This window comes from Palaemon carinicauda, chromosome 8, assembly GCF_036898095.1.
Source record: "Palaemon carinicauda isolate YSFRI2023 chromosome 8, ASM3689809v2, whole genome shotgun sequence".
Taxonomy (NCBI): Eukaryota; Metazoa; Arthropoda; class Malacostraca; order Decapoda; family Palaemonidae; genus Palaemon; species Palaemon carinicauda.
The window spans coordinates 166,523,878-166,546,131 of NC_090732.1; the positions used below are offsets into that span (position 1 = coordinate 166,523,878).

The 22,254-nt window shown below is 45.4% G+C and overlaps 1 long non-coding RNA gene across 1 annotated transcript in view; it reads right to left on the minus strand.

Moving 5' to 3' along the window:
* Positions 1 to 582: 582 nt before the first annotated feature.
* The window catches only part of LOC137645070 (uncharacterized), a 28,547-nt gene continuing 6,875 nt past the window's right edge, over positions 583 to 22,254 (minus strand). Inside the window, exons 2-4 of the long non-coding RNA XR_011045278.1 lie at positions 13,297 to 13,600; positions 13,007 to 13,130; positions 583 to 852 (exon numbers count right to left, since the gene is read on the minus strand). This is a non-coding gene — a long non-coding RNA (uncharacterized lncRNA). The remainder of the gene's footprint in view (positions 853 to 13,006; positions 13,131 to 13,296; positions 13,601 to 22,254) is intronic.

Here is a 22,254-nt window from a genome sequence, read left to right on the forward strand (position 1 = left end):
CACAAATGAAAGAATCCAAAATTAGTTCTTGAAATACATGATATTCCTGGAAAATGCAGAAACGTCTACACATGGTTGACACAAATGCTCACATCTGAAAAAAGGAGAGGACTTTATTGTAACTAACACTACACTATACAGTACTAAGATCCTTATTATAAGAAAGAAAATCAAAGTGCACACAAGTTCAAAAGTTCAAAGTTGCCGCAAATGTTTATATGTTGAACAGGCTGACATAAGTCTTTTTATAGTTTATGACATATCTGTTTTGACGTTGTTACTGTTTTTAGAATGATTTATTGTTAATTTGTTCTCATCATTTATTTATTTCCTTTCCTCACAGGGCTATTTTTCCCTATTGGAGCCCTTGGGCGTATAGCATCTTGCTTTTCCAACTAGGCTTGTAGCTTGGCTAGTAATAATAACAATGATGATGATAATAATAATAATAATAATAATAATAATAATAATAATAATAATAATAATAGTATCTAAAGTCTGCAGAAATTATGAAATACGATATAGTATTGCTTTAAATTTAATGGTGTTTTGTATACGACTCACATTGGGAATTTTCCATTCCATTTCACAGATCTGTAATTAAGTCTATACAGGTTTCCTGGTTACTCTTGAAGTGATTCCAGATTGTGATACCTGGTTTCCATAGCCTCCTGTCTTGCTTCAGCAGCAATATCCTTCCACTTGTTTACTGACAAAAATATTTACTTTATTCATCACATGGAGATGAATTTCCTTAGACGAAAACTTGATTGTACAGTAGCTTATCAGTATTTATTAATCACCTATATCTTACTGTTCCAGAGAATTTTTGTTTCTTGTTTACAACTTTAGCTGAAAATAAAAACAAGTAGGTCAGATTTGTAAGTCTGGCTCTTCTTTCACAAGGCTACATAATATTCTGAAAGTTTCATTCTAAATGTGACCAATCTTAAAATGATATTCCTAATTAAATAGTTGGATCAGTGGAATCTTATAAGATAAAACTTGACACAAATACTTTGCTTTTGAGGATGTTATAAGTCTTGTTTCACAGCTTATACTGTAGATTACTTTTGTCTGTATCATTCTTTTCCATTCACCTTGATATCTATTTATTTTCTTCCCTTAATAAAAGTAGTTTACTTTCTACTGTTCCACTTCTTTTCCACAAGTCGCAGCTTTCCCAGTTGGGGCCCTTGAACATGTATTTTTCTTTTTTAACTAAAGTTGCAGCTTGGCTAGTAATAATAATGAAAACAATAATGCCAAGTAATAGAGGGGAAAAATTTCCTCAGTGACTATAAATTCAGTATAGTTAGATGTATTATGCTAAAAACTAAAGCAGAAAGTGACAGTTATGACAAAGGTGCTATTGGACATAGGTATTATGATTCCACATCTAGGAGAATCTGTCCATCTTTGAAAGATTTAGTGATGTATTAGCCAAAAGAAACATGACAAATTCGTAGGTAATTTGTATTTTTCCTAACTATACAAACCTTAGCTATTTAATAGGGAAGTTCTCCCGAAGGAGAACATTGCCTAAGACAAGCTTTCCCCCAGTTCTATGGGAAAAAAGCAAAGGCGTAACAATCTCTCGCGAACGAGAGAAGATCTTCTGAAGGAGGGCATCGCCTAAGGCAAGTTTTCCCCCAGTTTTACGGAAAAAACATAGGCGAAAGAGAGAGAAGTCCTCCCGAAGAAGGACATCGCCTGAGCCCAGCATACTCCCAGGGAGAAGTTCCCCCGAAGGAGGCATAAGCCGTAGACTTGCTTTTCCCCAGGTCCAGGGGAGAAAGCAGTCTTCGGGGACGAGATAACATAGGTAAAACTCATTGAGCTGTTCACAACTACTTACGAAGGAGGGAAGGTTGCTGACTGTCTGAAGTTGGAAAGCTTTCCCTCGGAAGGGGAATGGATCTTTCACGCAGTCCAATTCCGAGGAAGGTTATCACTCCCTCGTAAGGGAAGGATCTCTAATCCCTGGAGGCGAACCTACTGTCAGCAATCTGAGTTTCCCAATAAGTTGATCAAGATGCAGGTTGACAACGAGTGTTACCTCGAAACATGGGCAGCTCATGAGCTGCCACATGACTTTTCCCTTCTGCTCTCAACCGAAGAGAAGAAGGGGGCGAACCCCTGCATCTTCTTTCGAGGTTTCCGAGAGACTCGAAATCCTTAACTCAACAGAGAGCAAAGGAATTAGGGAGGTTGTCCTGTCTGAAACACGGGAGCGACGGATTGACCCCACGAGTGTATGATCTGAGATTTGCGTGTGTAGCGCTAATTGCGTGCGAACACCTGCGTGACTGGGGTCTGAAGACTCTGCCATAATGGCAGAGTAAAACTCCTGATCGTTATGGGCGTAGTGTTGGATGGGCGTACGCGAACACTCTGCGTGACAAGAGTCCGAAGACTCTGACATAAGAGTAACGCTCTTGATGACTTGTGTCACGAGAACCCGAAGGTTCAGCGTGATCGTGCGCGCCCCTAGAGGTTGTGTTGCGAGAACCCGAAGGTTCAGCGTGAACGTACGTGCCCCTAGAGTTTGTGTTGCAAGAACTCGAAGGGCTAAAACAACGGGAAAACGGAAGTCTCCCTTGTCACGAGCCACCGAAGTGTCAGCGAGACTAAATGCACGAAAACCCAAGGTTTCAGCAACTAGCTGTGAGCAAACGAAGGGATAACGCACCGGGAAACCGAGGTTTCCTTGTCACGAGACCCCAAAGAGTCAGATATGACAAATTCAAAGATAATTTGTATTTTTCCTAACCATACAAACCTTAGCTATTTACAAAGGGTATTACTTTTAGCGCAGCTGAAATGGCGAGCCATTAGAATTTTAACGAGGGTGTATTACCCCCGCGCTAGTTAGCGGGGGGGTAGGGGAGTGGTAGCTAGCTACCCCTCCTCCCCCTCACACACAGGTGAATACTCACTTTCACTTAGAGGTAGGACTTGTCTTGGGGGACAGGGCTGGCAGGCAAATATGTGTAAATAGCTAAGGTTTGTATGGTTAGGAAAAATACAAATTATCTTCGAATTTGTCATTTGTTCCGTAACCGAAATACAAACCACGCTATTTACAAAGGGTGACTTATCCCTTAGGAAGGGTGGAAAGTCCCCAGCCATACTGGCTTTGGCTTTACCCGGGGACTCAGAATCCGAGTGAGTCGCACTCGAGAAAAGGAGTCCCTGCACCTCACAAGTTCCTTGCACCGCAAGGAACCATGTGGCCTACGTAAGCTTGTGTGTGAAGGAAGAAGTGTGACTCGTCCTAGGCAGTTGACCTGGAGTTCCAGAAGGAACTCTGGGTTAGGACGTTCCCAATACCACCTCGTCAGGGTATGGGGGACGCGACAGTATTGACTCAATACTCGGAACACAAGGAAGCATGGTTTACCTGCAGAGGTTCGAGGTCAGCTATGCAGAGACCAGGATGCTGCTGAAGAAAGAAGTAAGGGCCAGACATACTTCTTTCGTTCATGCAGACTAAAACCTGATAACAATGCCCTCAACCTTCTGCTACCTGTCCAAAAGGGAGCCTGAGGTTAGACCAGCTGTTGTGTAGCCACCACAGAGCGATAGAAAACGTATCGAGACTCCTGTGGGTCACGCCCTGCAGGAAGCGGGCTGCGAAGGTCATCAGACGCTTCCAGACTCCAGCTTGTAGCACCTGCGTCACAGAGTAGTATTACTCGAAGGCGAGGGACGTTGCGATGTATCCAACATCGTGCTGTAGGGCGACGTGACGGGGGAGGGTCTGAAGACAGGACGAGATGAATGTCCTTGAGTCCGGGCTGAAGAGGTATACTGGTGACTCTCACCCCATGTCCTCCTTGTGTTCCCAAATCGGCTGCAACTGAGGACAAACTGCAGCTGTTCCCAGCGCTAACCTCTCGATTCCTTACTGGCAAGAAAGAGAAGGTCTTGGGACATCAGACACAGAATGGAGACTCGAAATCTTGAATGAATCGGACCGAAGGGCCGGGACCCTCAGATTCTGAGTCTAGCCAACAACTCAGGAGCGAGCCTGAATGTTGCCTTCCCTCTTCCTTAGAAAGGGGGGAGTAGTAAGAGACCAAGAAGATTGCTTACACACTGGCCGTGGCCAGAGCGAGCAGAAGACCCAAGGCGGAATACAATCCGAGGCCTGTCGTAAAAGGGTCTTGAGAAGATCTCTTAAAGGACTAAAAGTCCGAGCCATGCTCCAAGTTGGAGGTCTTCCTCCGACTAGGGCAGGGACGATCGTAGTTTCGCATGAGCGAGGATGGATCCAGCGGGCAGGAAAAAGTTATTCCTTTAAGCCTGAAGGTCAGGGAAAGGCTGAGCGACAGGCTTCATTGCCGAGAGCGGAAAGGAGTTTCCTCCCGCCCAAAGGCAATAAGACCGTTATTGCTGGAGAAGAGGCCTCAAGGGAAGAGGTATATCTCCCACGGCACCAACCACCTTAGACTCTTCACTTTGCCTGGGAGACCCCTGTGGATGACTATCGCAGATGACGCGACCTCCGTACCGCGACTGTAGCGGGTTGTCTCTTCTAGAGGAGGAAGCGTAGTGTCTCCAGGCATGAAGCCGAAGCGACGCCCCGGTTTGGGAGAGATGTCGCAGTGTGGTTGCTTGAGTAGTCTGCGCCGTGGGAGAAGCTCTCCCGGGAGTTCCGTCAGGGGAAGCAGAGGGTCCAGAAACCGTTCTGCGCGTAGTCCCAGTGGAGCTCTCCCATTGAAAGGTTGACAGACAACCTGGTCTTGTTGAGGCCCATTGTCCGCAGACAAAAAGGAGGGAAGACGCAGGCGTCGAAGTTGTCCCACCATCACCGGAATGCATCTTGCCAGTGTCTCGGGGTCTGAGACTGGGGGGAAGACTAGCGGAAGCTTGAGGTTCCAAGCTGTCGCGATCAGGTCCCCCAGACCAGCACTTGCTGGTTACCCAAGGTCAAAGACCCCTAGGTACACTCTCTCTATGAGGCTCTGCTCGGATAGTCTGAGAGAAACATTCCCCTGCCTGGAATGAGAGAGCCGATGGTGGTATTGAGAGAATCTCAATCATCCCGGTATCTCTACTGCAAGATGTGAAGGTGTGAAAATGCGTCCCCTGCTGGTTAGAATGAAGTCGACGCGCAACGGGGAGACTCGGCAGGAGCTGTAGGATCTGAAGAGGGGCCAGACTAAGGCCCCTAAGCCTGCCTGAATGATGGAGAGGTATCCTTCAGGTCTTGACCATAGGCCTGGACCGGAACATGCCCCCCCCCCTTTCCTTTGACGAGTCCGACAACCGCATCAAGAATGTGGGGAAAGGACGAGAATATCCACTACCATCAAGAGGCTCCATAGGTCAACACCCATTGCAGGTCTAATAGTTCCGCTGGTCCCATAGGGCCAGGGAGTCCGGTTAAACATTGCCTGAAGCCACCGGAACTTGGATCGCCCCACATGGAACTTATCCTGAGGCGACCGTTCGGACTATAGACGGGTCAATGAGGAAAGAAAAACTAGGAAACGTTCCAAGGTAGGGCTGAAAGCTCTGCTTGACTGAGAACAGGTACTGCGACTCTCCTCAGTCTTGCCACAGTCAACCGAAAGGAAGGCTCGGAGGATGTGGTAACAGAATCTGGCGTCCCCAGGTGGTCACCCATCCAAGTACCGACGTTGCTTAACCTCGCTGGATGGACGAGAAGCGGGGTTTCCAATGTGGTAAGGCGGTTGACTCAATATCATGGCCAGATACTCCAGATGTTGAGGCAGAGGAAGAGAAGGCTCCAAGCAAAATACCATGAGCCTACACTCATGGTAAGCATCCGGAAGCTTGTCCCGGCGCTGAAGAAGGTCGAAACCCGAGCCTACCGGAGTTCACCAGCCCTCCAAACAGCAGAGGAGGCGGAAGCCTGCACCTGAGCGGCCAAGAGGAAGGCTGGGAGAGTTCTCTGGGGAAACAAACCTGCTATACCACGGCGGGATAGCCACACTGCATCATAAGCAGGAATACTTGCAGTCTAGGCTGAATTCGACGAGCACCCTGGAAGATGGATGGAATGGAAACTGAAAGTACCCGTCCTTCCGATCCAGGGTTTAAGGAGTCCTGTCGCCTCGTTACCAGTCTGATCGATTCTGCTGGCCGAAGTTTGTTCGACAAACTTGATCGGGGCTGAGAGGTCGACTATGGACATCCCCTCTCAGATCCTTCCTTACAAGAAAGGATCGACTGAGGGGGCCGGGGGTGAAGCCGTCGATGATCCTAAGGAAGACCTTCGCCTAAGGTATGGATCATTCTGCCCAACTGGGCAACTCTGCTGACGCTATGGCATAGAGGTTCAGAGACACTGAATTCGCTGACAGAGACGGCAGGCGCGATATCCTTGGCTACTCACAGAGAATATGCGGGAATGGGCATCGGGAAGCTGTCATTCGGATGAGTAACCTTAAGCATCCTCCCAGCGAAAAACCTGCAATCCTAGAGTTCGTGAACTCCTTTCAGGACTATGCCCCCCCGGGGGAGTCTCCCGTGCCATCTGTTCCTGACAGGAGAAAACTGCAATTGGACACCTTGTCCCAGTTGTCGTAGCCGATAACTTAGGCCGACGTGGTTGAAAGAGAAGGCGCTGGAGCCCTGCAGAGTCTGGAAGAAAGCGCCTTGGAGGAGTGAAACCGGAAGTCGATTTACTCCGCACAGCAGCTGTCTAAGTCTCTGTCCTTGGGCACAAACAAACTCTTCTCAAGGATGGAAGGGTGTCTGAGGTCGTCGACCTCCACAGATGAGACACCCGAAGGAAGCCCTCAGTCAGCGCGTCAAGATGGTACAACATCGAGCTTGTCCGCAAGTTAGATACTTAACGACGACAGGCCAAGGTGCCTGAGCTCGAGAGGAGGAAAGTACCCTTGATCTTCCTGTAGCTTCCTTGAACCAAACCTCGGGCCGTAACCGAGGAGGGAAAGAACCTGGTAAGCTCCCAGAGGAAGAGGTAAGCAGTCACCCCTTGTCCGATGGAGAAATCTCGAACGGAAAGCCCCCCCGCCAAAAATCCTTCCAGGGAATGACGGGGAAGGGCTAACCCATATTCAGGAATAGAGGAGTGTTGCTCAGATCTCCCTTAAGTTTCTCCTATTCTTGCAAGTGCCATGCTCTGTGTTTACGGGGTGAAACAGTGTTCTGGAAATACGCTCCAGAAGAACTCGCCAGGCTGGTCATGCTGCGAAAACCCCATTGGGAATCATGGTCGCAATTGCCCTGGAGCTCGCGCGACGGGAATTCCTGGTGGTCGGCGGGCGATAACCCATAGACGAGCAATGGATACTGCAAGAAATAAGCCAACATTTGTGCGAAGAAACACTGTAGGCTCGCGCGACGGAACACCATCCGTCTGCGCGATGGAAAAAAACCGTTGGTTCGCGCGTGGGCGAACATTGGAGAGCATGAGCGTAGACGTGCAGGCACGTGGGCATGTGGGCGCGCAGGCGAGTGGTCGCGCGGTTGCACGGGCGAGCGGTCGCGCGGTTGCGCGGGCGAGCGGTCGCGCGGTTGCGCGGGCGAGCGGTCGCGCGGTTGCGCGGGCGAGCGGTCGCGCGGTTGCACGGGCGAACGGTGGCACGGGCGAGAGGTCGCGCGGGCGCGCGCAGGCGAGCGGTCGCGCAGGCGAGCGGTCGTGAGGGTGGGCAGGTGGATGAGAGTGAGTCCGAGGCGGCGAACGCAAGCGTTAGCGCGATGGCGAGGAAACGCGCTGCCGCGTGGGCGAGGAGGACTGCTGGCGATATGGATCAACAAGCGATCGGTAGTGAGCGCTAACGCGCAGGTTGGCAATGGCGCGTTGTGATATGCCGACGCGATGGTCAAGCAGTATGCGCAGGTGAGCGATCGTGCGATGGCGAGCAGTATGCGAAGGTGAGCGATCGCGAGCAGTGATCAGCATGCGCAGGGTCGCGCGATGGTGATCAGTATGCGCAGGGTCGCGTGATGGTGATCAGCATGCCAGGGTCGCGCGATGGCGATCAGCATGCGCAGGTTAGCGGTCGCGCGATGGCGAACAGCATCTGCAGGTGGGCGATCGCGTGATGGCGAACAGCATACGCAGTTGAGGGTCGCGCGATGGTGATCAGCATGCGCAGGGTTGAGCGATGGTGATCAGCATCCGCAGGTGTGTGGTCGCACGATGGCGATCAGCATTCGCAGGTGAGGGTCGCGCGATGGCGATCAGCATCCGCAGTTGAGGGTCGCGCGATGGCGATCAGCATCCGCAGTTGAGGGTCGCGCGATGGTGATCAGCATCCGCAGTTGAGGGTCGCGCGATGGCGATCAGCATCCGCAGTTGAGGGTCGCGCGATGGCGATCAGCATCCGCAGTTGAGGGTTGCGCGATGGCGATCAGCATCCGCAGTTGAGGGTCGCGCGATGGCGATCAGCATGCGCAGGTGAGAGTAGCTGGCGAACCATGTTCCTTCAGAAGTGTTGGAGAACGTTGGCGTGCCGGCTGTAACACACGTGGGTGATCCAGAGATCGCTGGCGGGCTGATGATCGCTGACGAGCTGATGATCGCTGGCGAGCTGATGATCGCTGGCGAGCTGATGATCGCTGACGAGCTGATGATCGCTGACGAGCAGAAGGCTACGCGTGGAAGCCTGCGCAAAGAAGAAGAGTCCTTGACCCCGACCTGAACCGAAGTTCTAGATCGCGAGGGCGAACGTGGGCGCATAGGGCGCGTAACAGGAACCAACAGGAACCGCAGGGAAGATCATCTTGAAAGCGCTGACGAACAGGAGAGCGCTGATGAGCAGAAGGGCGCGCAGGGAAACCCTGACACGCAAGGGAAGAACCCCCGTGGGGGCAACCCTTTGCCCCGAAGGGAACGTTGTCCGCCGGGAGACTGATGTCCGTCGGAAGACCGCTGTCCGTCGGGCATACCGTTGTCCGTCGGGAAGACCGTTGCCCGTCGGAAGACGAGATCAGACTGCTGTCCATCTGCACCAAGGCGGAAGATCGAGAAAAAGGAGTTGTAGGCTGCAAACGGAGATCCAAAAGGGCGCCTCAAGCACCCTTATAGGGAGATGAGAGGCCCTTACGACGAGGCGGACGGTGGGCCTTACGGCGAGGGAGGCCAACAGCAACAGAAGAAACCTCCGAAGAGGAGTCTCTATGAGTGTACTCTCTCGCGAACGAAAGAGAAACACTTCGTGGAAGAGACTGGTCAGCCAGTGACATAAAAGGAGCAATCCTCCGAAGAGGAGCTCCTGCAGTTGCCCAGCCCCTTGAGCAAAACTGCAGGTGCGACCGCTCAGCACCAAGAGCATAGCCGCATGAAAAAAAAGGCAAGAGAAGAACCCCCCAAAAGGGGAGAAACTCAAGCCTGGACAGGAAAAACTTCCCTAGGAAGGAAAGTTATCCGCCCAAGGAGGCAAGCCTCCTGACTGTTCTAAAATGAACTGGAGAGCTGTCCGTCGATACGGGAGTACTACCAGTAGAAGGAGACACGCCCCTGACGAAAATACAAGGGGGGAGGCAGCAACAGCCGAATCCCCAGGACTCAACCAGACAGCTCACACCGTTGCTATATTACAGAAACGAACTAGATCGGTAACTGTAAAAAAAAAAAAAAAATAAAACAAATATTAGTACACATTCATTCCCCCGGGAAGGCTCCGAAGAGGAATCCCCCGAGGGAAAGGAACAAAAATTACACAACAGGCACGTGCCCTCACAACCACTTACACTCGCGGAAGGAGAGCTGTAACCAAAACAGAATTATAACAAATATAATTATGTAACTATGTAATTATGTAATTTAAAAATGAATGAACACTAAAGAAAGAACGAAAACCCCGAAAGGAATCGTTCTACAAGCTGAAAAACAAAAAACAACTACAATTAGATTCATAACTAATTGATACAAACGTACGGCGTAGCAACCCCCCACACGGAAAGGAAGCTAGGCTACAAGGGCGTAGTAACACGTAGTAAAAGGGTGAACGACCTCGAGAGAGAGAGAGAGAAAGACATAAGTCAAACTCGATCGCCACCCATAAAATACGCCGTGGTGGCCTAACTGCCGAGGCTTCCACGTAGATATCGTACACTACACACACACATCTGAAAAGGAAACTTACTTATTTCTATACTCAAATATATATACAAACATGAAAACATGTTTACATATATATTGAGTAAAAGAAAAGTAAGCGATTAAGTAAAGACAAAACAGACAATGGCTGCCAAGCGAGGACCAAGACAGAGACGTCTGTCACAGTCCGAGCCAAAAGTTAAAGTGAGTATTCACCTGTGTGTGAGGGGGAGGAGGGGTAGCTAGCTACCACTCCCCTACCCCCCCGCTAACTAGCGCGGGGGTAATACACCCTCGTTAAAATTCTAATGGCTCGCCATTTCAGCTGCGCTAAAAGTAATACCCTTTGTAAATAGCGTGGTTTGTATTTCGGTTACGGAACAAATCGGTAATTCAAAGGCGAGAGCGATCTCTCTGAATATAGAGAGAAAAGCAAGAAGCGCTCTATCTGACTTTTTCTAGAGCGGAGACCCTCAAACTAATATGCGAAGAAGAGGGTTCGAGGTTAGGACGTGCTTTGCCCTTGGCCTCTCTCCTGTTTTCTTAGATGATCCCTCGCACGACGACGACAGCGAGGCAGAACGATGACAAGAGGGATCGTTCTTCTCAGGTTTGTGGCACGAGAGTATATAATCTCGAGGCAGGAAGTCTCGGTGAGAGACAGAAGGCGAGAAAGAGCGAGAATGATAACGTCTCTTCCTATTTCGCCTGTCTCTTCGGTGAGAATATCTAGGTGAAGGCGTACACGGGCGTGCGGGAGAGTTATCTCGCACATCTGTGCCAACCGTAGAGAGCGCGCGCACGCAGGAGAAAATTCCCCATAGTGGAATCATATGGGCTCGCGGGCGCGCGCATATCCTTGCGGATGCGGGAGAAGGCTGGTGCGCCGGTAAGTGCTGGCGCGTTGATAAGCGTTGGTGTGTTGCAAAGCGCTAGCGCGTTGGTAAGCACTGGCGCTGCACGAGAAGGCAGCATGGCTGCCTTGTCAGAAGACCTTCTAACAGTAAAAAGTTGACGCGCATGTTTTACCTGTCGCGTAGGATGGTGTTGGGCACGTATGCGCACGTGCAGGCGCAGGAGAGTGCCATTGCGCAGAAGATTAGTGGCGCGTAGGAGTTTGTGCGCAGGTGAGCGCATGGCACAAGATGGAGCTATGCTCTTGTTGGAGCGTATGCGCATGTTGGCGCATAAGCTCTTGATGCCCTATGTTAGGGTAAGAAGGAAGCGCTCTTAAGTTTGTGACGAGAGTGCTTAGACTAACGGCGAGACATCTCGTGAAGAGACAGAAGGCGAGGAAGAGCAAGAATGATTATGTCTCCTCCTATGTTGCCTGTGATTCCGGAGAGAACCACTAGGCAAAGGAGTGCGATCTCTTCTTTTCCTCTTCTCTATCTCTCCCTCCTCGTCTCCGAAAAGGGGAGGACAATGAAGTGGAGGAGGAGGAGGAGAAGGTAATGTGAAGACCTCTTCTACATACTTGGCAGGGGAACCCATCCTCCGCAGGGTAGCAGAACACCCATGACCTCCGTAACGGGGCATAGGGAAAGAGGATCCACATCCAGCGATGACATAAAGGCGTCGTGAACACTTCCTCCAACAGAGGACATCATCTACAAAGAAAAAGAAAAAGGATTAATCAAAACTCAAAAAAAAAAAAGAAAGGCTAGTCCGCCAGCAAATAAAGCAGGAGCAGAGGTGTCACCACTGCGACGGCTAGAATTCGATTGAAGGTAAACAGCAGCTACCGACCGGCAGTCCCCCAAAACTGACAGGTGGGTAATTACCAGTCCGGTCGTTAAAAACCTTGTTAAGGTTTTTCTGCCGTATTTTCCAGCTCGCGCTAGAATATCTCCTATAGTAAAGAATGAGGGTTTGTATTTAGTGTAGGAACAAATAAGAATTAAAAATTAAGTATGCACCCTCCTCCCCCACTGACATTCACGGGAGAAGGGGGAGGGCGGAGAACTTTAACAAAAAGCAGAATTATAACAATTATAATTATGTAACTGATTTTTTAATGTTCATAAATAGTAAGAACCACTGACCCCCAAAGGGAAGTGTTCCTCAGAAGCTGAAAAGTTAAAAATACAATTGGATTTCATTAAAAAATAATTGAGATAAATAAAACGGAATAGCAACTCAGCCTGCAACGGGAAAGAAGCTTCCGTAATAGTACGTAGCAGTAGTAGTAAGGGGTGAACGACCTCGAGTAGAGAGAGACTGTAGTCAAACTAAACTCCCACATTCCCTTCGCTGAGGATCCAAGTTCCCCATAGGAAAGGAGGAACAGCGAAGAAAACAGATGAATAAAGAAAGTCCAGCGATGACGATTCCCCACGGAGGCCGAAATATCGGAAGCCGAAGGAACGACCGAAGGACCAAGGGAGAGACCGCATCCCATTAAGTGAAACCGTGGTGGCCTAGAACTACGCCGGAGTTTCACTCTCCGTTGTCGTACACTACACACACCGCACAAACACTGAAAAGGAAACTTACTATATTCTATACACAAATATATATACATAAACACAAAGAATGTTTATATATATATTAAGTATAAGAAAAAGTAAGTAAAAGACAAAAGCGTTAATGGCTGTCAAAGCGAGGGTGGGAACAGACACGTCCGCTCACCGCCCGAGCCAATAGTAAAGTGAATCACTCACTAGTATGTGTGGGGGGGGGAAGCAAGCTACCCCTCCCTACCTCGTTAAAATTCTAATGGCTCGTCATTCAGCTATGCCAAAGTAATTACCCATATGTAAATAGCGTGGTTTGTATTTCAGTTACGGAAAAAAGCGTGGTTTGTATTTCGGTTACGGAACAAATGCTAATTAATAATACAATATAGCACAAGTATAAAACATGTAACTTTTTCAGTTTAATATTGTAAATCCGAAACAGATTTAATGGAGACTTTCTTCAATTCAACAATTCAACAGACACCAGCCACAAGACTCTTACCAATAGAAGCACTTAAAAGTAGCTATGACATCCCTAGACTAGGCAGAATAGTTGGCAGATCAGGGTGGGCTGCATGTAGGCATGACTTGAACGGTATCCATATTGTTGACCACAAGGGTTACACCTGAGGGAAAGAAAAGGTGACTTTTATTACACCTTACACTATTATATCCAAGGACCATTATTATAATTAACATTATTAAGACAAAAATATTTGAATGGTTACAGAGTATCAAAAGCCTTGAAGACATGTTAAATTCAATACAGTACACTCTGCATATGTTCCATACCTCAAGAAATTTCATCTTTCTATAAATCTTTCACTGTTTTATACATCTCTGTAGGTTGCTCAATCGTTCTTGAAGTGTTCTCCAGCTCTGCAAACCTAATATCTTTGTTCTCAGAATCTTGATCCTGCAGTGCAGTGAGAATCCCCATTAGATGCGTCATCCTTGCTAACAATATAGTGATGTCATCATCCAAGTTCATCAGTGGATGACCTGTCAAAATTCATCCAAATCCTAGTACGATTGAGAGGGTCTTCACTTTGTAAGGTCCTTGTCTTTCGAAGCATCTATCGGCACGATTCTCTTTCTGAAATGACCGTAATGATAATATATGAGCCGCACAGCATTACACACTTACATTAAATATTTATACTTTAAATAGGATTATTCCCTAAGCTACATAAGTTTAGGCAATTCTCAGTCATGGTACACTACATTTCAATTATAAATAAAGCCTTTTATCTAAGTTTAGAATGTGAAAACTATTTTTTGTATAGATCATCAATAATGTGCCAGTCTTAGGTTAAGCTTCCTCCCAAATCTTGAATAGTATAGTAAGGCGAGGCAATTTTGGACACCTTTTTAGAAACCTTTGTACAAAATCTGTATTATTAATTTATGACCAAAAATCAAACATGCTTTCAAAAGAGGGAGGTCTCATCTATAAAAATAGTCTGTCTCATAATCATCAGAGAATTAGAAATTCCTATATCTCATCAATAAAAAAAACATCTTTGAGGCGAGGCAATTTTGGACAGCGAGGCAATTATGGACACGTCTGTATCTCCGTTAAGCAGCAACGCTCAATTTCCAAATTATGACAATTTGAGGTCACTACCAATATAAATATACTATAAAAAAATTATGGACTTACATAAATATTTGTGTCCGTAATCCAAGATTGTCCAATTTTGCCTCGCCAAGAAAAAAGTGAGAAAGTTGCCTGTCCAATTTTGCCTCACCATGGCTTTGAACACTGTCCAATTTTGCCTTACTTTATGAATATATAAATTAAACTTTGTATTCGAGCACGCAAATATACTTTTATGTGTAAATCTACATATATGTTATCATAAGCATATAAAATAAGACATTTGGAGTGCAGTATGGGGGGGGGGGTGTCTGCTCAGGGTGACACCCTAAAAGGGGGTGACACCCTGAGAGTTACATCTACATAAAGTTTGTCTTTCTAGCTTGAGGGATATGATATGATTTTCAAAAAGTTATTTAATACTGGGGACACACTCAAAGGTGTTGACACTCAGGGGTGGAACCTTCAAAAAGATCGACCAAATCATGGTGACATCCTCGAGAGGGGTGTCACCCCAAATGCTACAAATAATAATAAAAAAAAAATCTTTCTTGTATATACATTGTTCCTAGAATAATTCACAAATCCAAATGAAAATTTCAGGTATTAGGGAAAATATGTTTTCCCTTTTCTGCTAATTTCCATGTTGATAGCTGCAATAGAAAAGATGCAGCTGGCGTGTTGCCTTTTTGATATAGTGTTCAATGCAGCAACATTAGAGTAAACAGCATGATAGTGAGAGATATCAACGACAGACAAAGCTGATCCCAGAAACAATATTCGTCTTAAGTTGTACATATCCAGTTTATTCTTATTATTTTTACCTCATATTATGAACGAGCCATCAGAGACACTTTTACCTACAAAAGATAATCTTACAGAAAAAGCAACCAAGAATGATAAAAACAAAACAAGAATAAGAAAGTCATTTGCTCAAATAGTAACCGAAAGGGAGGCAATCGAAGATTTAAGAAAAAGAGATGAAATGAAGATCAATAAAGGGAAAACCCTAAAGAAAGGCATTAAGAGAAATAAAAACAAAACAAATAATGGTAATACAAAGCAACCAAATATTTCTCGATTTCTAAGAAAAATGTGTGCAAACGCTAAAGTGAATATAAAAAAATCTAAATTGACCAAGGTAATTAATAGTGATTATTCAAACTACTTGGATGGTCCTAATAGCAAATCAAAAGGAATTTAATTAATTTTGGGAGAGCGTTTCACCTCCATATAAAGAAGCCTCAGTTGTAGGAAAATGGTATGTGGTAATTTATAACAATAAGGAGCTTCCATTATTTTGCATTGGTATAGCAAGAAATGATTTTTAGCAGAAGAGGGAGGCAAAGTGACTCACTTTGAGTTAAATAGCTTGAAACCACATATCATCATCTCCTCCTACGCCTATTGACGCAAAGGACCTCGGTTAGATTGCCATTCGTCTCTATCTTGAGCTTTTAAATCAATGCTTCTCCATTCAACATCTATTTCGCACTTCATAGTCCTCAGCCATGTAGGCCTGGGTCTTCCAACTCTTCTAGGGCCTTGTGGAGCCTGGTTGAAAGTTTGGTGAACTAATCTCTTGGAGAGAGCGAAGAGCATGCCTAAACCATCTCCATCTACCCCTCACCATGATCTCATCCACATATGGCACTTGAGTGATCTCTCTTATAGTTTCATTTCTAATCCTGTCCTGCCATTTAACTCCCAATATTCTTCTGAGGGCTTTGTTTTCAAATCTATAAAATCTGTTGGATATTGTTTCATTGTTATACCACGACTAATATCCACACAGTAACACCGATCTCACTAAACTGATATATAGCCAGACTTTTATATGTAATTTCAGGCGATTTGATTTCCAGATATTACTTAACCTAGCCATTGTCTCATTTGTTTTTTTCAATCTTTCATTGAACTCAAAATCTTAATCCCTGTAGTAGATATCATAGTTCCTGAATATTTAAATGGTTCCACCTCATTAAACCTTTTTCCTACCAATGATATTTCCTCTTCCATTGCATGTTCCAATCTCCTCATCTCTGTCTTTCTTCTATTTATCTTGACCTGTGGTTTTCTGCTAATAAGGACAGCGTCATCACAGCATACTCTAGGTCAGCTAATATCCTGTTACCAATCCAGTCCAATCCTTTTCCAACATCACCAACTCTTCTATGCATTACAAAATGCATGAGGAGGATAAACAACATAGTATTTTCATGACAACTGACATAAGTGTGATACCTCTGTAAATATTGCAATCAGTCAGATCTCCTATTTGCCATTTTCACCAACACTCCTAGCTCCCATTGATCAGGCTTTGCCTCTTCACGCCACATTCTACAAAATAATCTTGTAAGTAATCTGGGAGTCACTTCATTTTCGGCCAATATTATCTCAGCAGTTATTCCATCATAACTAGAGGCATCCCATCTCTTCGAGTTTTTTTATAAGATAGCTTCGACTTCAAACACTGAATTCATTGAAGGGCACATCAAAGTATTCCTCAGCTTCAGGTATATCAATCAAATTAATCCCCTCATATCTCCTATTCATGACCCCACTAAAGTGTTCCATCCAACGTTGCCTTTCTTCATCTTCTGTTGTTATAACAGCTCCATCTCTCTTTTTGATGGGTATATGCTTCTTCTGCTTTGCTCCCGTAGAGATTTCTATAATAATTCTATGTACAATTCTCATACCATAGCCACTCCCTGAATCCATAGCTTTGTCAGACTCATCTGCTTTCCTGTCTAAATATTCTCGCCAGTCATTTCTGGCTTTTCTTTTGACCTCACTATCAATACTGGAATGCTTAACATGCTCTACCCTTGCAATTTTCATTACTTCCTCAAAAACTTCCAACAATCAACTTCTATCTTTGTCTCCTTTTTATAGTATCCCAAGTATCATTCGTTAATTGTTTGCTATTTGTCTCCTAAAGTCTCTAAGACTGCATATCGATTTTTACATTCAATTACAAAGATTTCTCTGTTCATCCTCTAAGAGCTAGTTGTATCAAACCTAGATATTTCATCTACATTTCTGTTGGGTGCATTCGGTTTTAATTTCAGTGTAGCAAGAGGAGCTAGTGGTCATTACCAATATTTACACCTCTATAGCTTCTTATACTTCTCAGAGTCCTCCTTCTCTCTTTATCAATGGCTATGTGATCTATTTGATTTTTGTAATTGCCACATGATGAAGCCCATGTATATTTGTGGATGTCCTTGTGCTGGAAAAGAACAAAAACTCATAAAATCTGCCCCATTTTCATTTGCAACTTCGCCAAGACCCTCAACACCCATCACATTCTCTATACCTCGATTATCCCTTGCAACTTCAGCATTGAAGTCACCAATCACAATTTTCGTATCTCTCTCTGGGATCTCATCTGTTACACACTGCAATTCCTTATAGTATTCATCTTTCCTGTCTTCAGGGGAATCTTTTGTTGGTGCATAGTTAACTATAGTACTCATATTGCACTGCTTTGATTTAAACTTTGCAAGTGACCATCTGCTATATACAGCTCTTCATACCATTAATGACTTTTCTGCTCTTGGTGTCGTCATTCCTACCCCTTCTCTTCCAACTCCATCTGTTCTTCCTGAGTAGATACTGTAGATATGTATTGCCTTGGTGTGAGTTCTTTACCGATCCTTTTACAAAGTGTTTCACTTAGGGCTAAGATATCCAAACTGTAATTCATAAATTCATTCTCTACTTGCTGTAACTTCCAAATCTAATTCGTGTTTCTAACATTCCTATTACCAGTTTTAAATTTTTCTTTTGTATTTCTTAGCACCCTGCAACGCCCGGGACGGGGGCCATTCTTTCATTTTCGCTTTTCAAAGAAAGATTAAATCCATAGAGGATTCGTTGGTTAGAGTCATCAAAGGACAGCCAGTTCCTTGTGATGCGCAGTGCCTAACTAAGGCAAGTGACCCCTGTCGGTGCATACTAACTCCACTAAGATCATCCGCCAGGCATCAGGGGTAGAGGAGTATCCAGAGCACCAAACGGATACATACCTTTTTCAAATAACAGATGTAATTAAAGGTCCTTTATTTATGAAACCCAGGCCTTAACGAAAATGGTTAGTGCCATCTATAAAAGAACAGAAGCAGTTTTTTGAGCATTCAGTTGAAGTAAATAGACAAGACTTATATTCAGGCATTTATTTTGTTACGTATATGGCTATAATATATATTGAATTGTTCACTTTTATTTCAGGTTTTGTATTGTACATATTTTTTCATTAGTAATAGGTTTTATTAATATCTTCTTTGGAAAGAAAACCTTTTCCTTTTTCCGTTTTTTACAAATCAATATTTTTTTCTCTTGAAGTATATGGTAAAAACATATTTTCAAATAACTATCATTCTTGATTAAAATTATTAAGAAAATATATAGATACATATAAGAATAATATAAAAGATTAGAAAATTACAAAATGTATTACTTAATAACTTAACATTATGAACTAGTTGTTTTTTCATTTAAGTGTCCAAAATTGCCTCACCATTTTTCGAGGTGAGGCAAAATTGGACACTAGATATTCCAGATTTTTTCATCAATTTCTTATTTAAAACCTTCCTTTAGTATCATCTACTAATTTTTTTTTAGAAAAAATAATTTCTAGTATTATTTTTGAGAAGCCCTAAAATGAAGGCGAGGCAATTATTGGACACCCATATTCAACAATTTTTCTAGTGGTATTTAATACTTTTTCAAAACCAAACGTATTAATATTTATAAAGTAGAAGGTTGGGGAATTTCTAACAGCATTATAGTTTTTGAAAATTATAAATAGTTTTAGAGATATTGCATCTGTCCAATTTTTGCCTCGCTTGTCCAAAATTGCCTCTGTCCAAAATTGCCTCTGTCCAAAATTGCCTTACCCTACTATATAACTTAGAAGGTTAACTCAAGGTTGTCTGAACTTTCAGTTCCAAGGATAGCAGCTGTACTAAAAACAAGTGGCAGGGCAGTTGACGACTCTGAAGGTACTGTATACAGCTGTGGCAGTATGCTCATGGGCCTCAATCAGACGAAAAGCTGCTGCTTAATAATTTGTGCACACTGACATCAAAATTCATCCAAGATTGGCATTTTACAGGATATCAAATTATGGGAATGGTTAAAATGATCAAACCTGGTTAGTTTTTAATGTTATAAATATGACAAATTCGTAAATAATTTGTATTTTTCCTAACTATACAAACCTTAGCTATTTAATAGGGGTATTATTTTCGGCGTAGCTGAAATGACGAGCCATTAATTTTTAACGAGGGTTTACTACCCACACCGCAAGTTAGCGGGGGTAGGGGAGGGTAGCTTGCTACCCGCCCCCTCTCACACACCTGTGCTGGAGCTCACTTTGCTTGGAGGTAGGACTTCAAGGGGGATAGGGCTGGTGGGCAAGTTTGATTAAATAGCTAAGGTTTGTATAGTTAGGAAAAATACAAATTATCTACGAATTCGTCATTTGTTCCGTAACTGGAATACAAACCACGCTATTTAATAGTGGTGACTCACCCATTAGGAAGGGTGGACGTCCCAGCCAGTCTGGCTTTTGGCTTTGCCCGGGGGCTCGTTATTTGAGTGTATAAGCACCCAAGAAATAAGGAGTCCCTGCACCTCGCTAGAACCTTGCTACGCAAGGACTGCGGCCTACGTAAGCTGTGTGTGAAGGTATGAAGAAGTGTGACTCGTCCTAGGAAGTTGTTCTGAAGTTCTTTAGTTGGAAACTTGTAGACTAGGATTCTCCCAATACCACCTCGTTAGGGTATGGGGACGTAACAGTATTAATCTTAATGCTAGGAACACAAGGGAGCATGGTTTACCTGCAGTGGTTTGCTGCCTTCCCCAAGAGAGGGGATGATGAAGAAAAGAATAAGGGCCAGTCAAACCTTTTCATTCATGCAGACTAAAACCGGGTAATAATGCCCTCAACCTTCTGCTACTTGTCCAATAAGGAGCTTGAGATTTTAAACCAGCTGTTGTGCAGCCACCACAGGGCCGATAGCGAACGTATCAAGTCTCCTGTGGGTCACATCTTGCAGGTAGTGGGATGTGAATGTTGTTTGACGTTTCCACACCCCAGCTTGAAGAACCTGCGTCACTGAAAATTTTCTTTTGAAGGCCAGGGACGTAGCTATGCCCCTGACATCATGTGCTCTAGGGCGACGTGATGGAGGAGGGTCTGGATTCAAGGCCAGGTCAATGACCCTACGAATCCATGCAGAGATGGTGTTCTTGGTGACCCTCCTCTTAGTTCTTCCTGTGCCGACGAATAGAGCTGGCATAAGAGGACGGGCTGCAGCTGTTCTTTTAAGGTACAGCCTCAAGCTCCTTATCTGTTACAGAACGAAGACTAGAAATCCGGAAGGAGTCGAATTGAGGATCCGCCACTCCAGGACTCTGAGACTTAGCAATAAACTCAGGGACGAAGCTGATCGTTACCTCCCCCCCATCCCCTTGAATGGGCGATGTCATACGAGAGACCATGTAGTTCGCTGACTCGCTTGGCCGAGGCCAAAGCTAGCAGGAATACCGTCTTCCAGGTTAGGTGGCGATATGATGCCTGGCGTAATGGTTCATAGGGAGGTCTCTTAAGAGACCTGAGAACTCGAAACACGTTCCATGGAGGAAGTCTCACTTCCGACTGAGGGCAGGTAAGTTCATAACTACGTATGAGTAGAGAAAGTTCTAGCGATGAAGAAATGTCCATTCCTTTCAGCCTGAAGGCTAGACTCAAGGCTGAGCGATAGCCTTTCACTGCCGCGACTGAAAGGCGCATTTCTTCCCACAAATACACGAGGAACTCCGCTATCGTTGGAATAGTGGCATCGAGTGGAGAGATACCGCTTCCATGATACCAACCACAGAAGACTTTCCACTTTGCCTGGTAGACTGCTGCCGAAGACTTTCGCAGGTGTCCAGACATCCTGACAGCAACTTGTTGCAAAAATCCTCTCTCAGAGAGGAGATGCTGGATAGTCTCCAGGCGTGAAGTCGTAGTGAACCTACGGCTTTGTGGAAGATGTTGGCTTGTGGTTGTTTGAGTAGATTGTGTAACGGAGGGAGTTCTCATGGTAGCTCCGTTAGGAGTTGCAGAAGGTTCAGGAACCATTCCGCGTGATGCCATAGTGGAGCTATGAGGGTCATTGAAAGATTGACTGATGTTCTGGTCTTGTTGAGTACCCTCCTCATCAGACAGAACGGGTGAAAGGCGTAAATGTCGATGTTGTCCCACCGTTGTTGGAAAGCATCTTGCCAGAGAGCCGTGGGTCTGGGACTGGGGAGCAGTACAGTGGGAGCCTGAAGTTCAGGGCCTTTGCGAAAAGATCCACAGTCGGAGAACCCCACAAAGTCAGGACTTTGTTGGCTACTAGATGATCCAAAGACCACTCGGTACTCACTATCTGAGACGCTCTGCCCAGATTGTCGGCGAGCACATTCCTTTTGCCCGGAATGAAGCGTGCCGATAGCTGTATCGAGTGGACTTCGGCCCATCTCAGTATCTCTACTGCTAGATGGGATAGTTGCTGCGAAAAAGTACCTCCTTGTTTGTTGATGTAGGCCACTACTGTGGTGTTGTTGCTCATCACCACCACAGAGTGACTTGCCAGGTACTGTTGGAACTGTTGAAGGGCCAGAAAGACGGCCTCCATCTCTAGGAGATTTATATGGAGGTACTTTTCTGACTCTAACCACAGGCCTGAGGTCGTGTGGTGCAGCACGTGGGCCCCCCACCCTTTTTTAGAAGCATCCGAAAACAGCATCAAATCTGGGGGGAGGACGAGAAGATCCACTCCTCTTCGTAGGTTCTCGTCTGCCACCCACCACTGGAGATCCGTCAGTTCCGCAGGTCCCATGGGGATCTGGATGTCCGGGTAATCGTACCCTTAATTCCACCGGGACTTGAGTCGCCACTGGAGGGATCTCATCCTGAGGCGACCGTTGGGAACTAAACGAGCCAGCGATGAAAGGTGACCGAGGAGACGTAACCACGATTGGGCTGGAAGTTCTTCTCGTCTGAGAAAAGGCCTTGCGACCCTCCTCAGCCTTGCTATCCTGTCGTCTGATGGGACGGCTTTGTGGAGATTGGTGTCTATAATCATGCCTAGGTATACCAGTCTTTG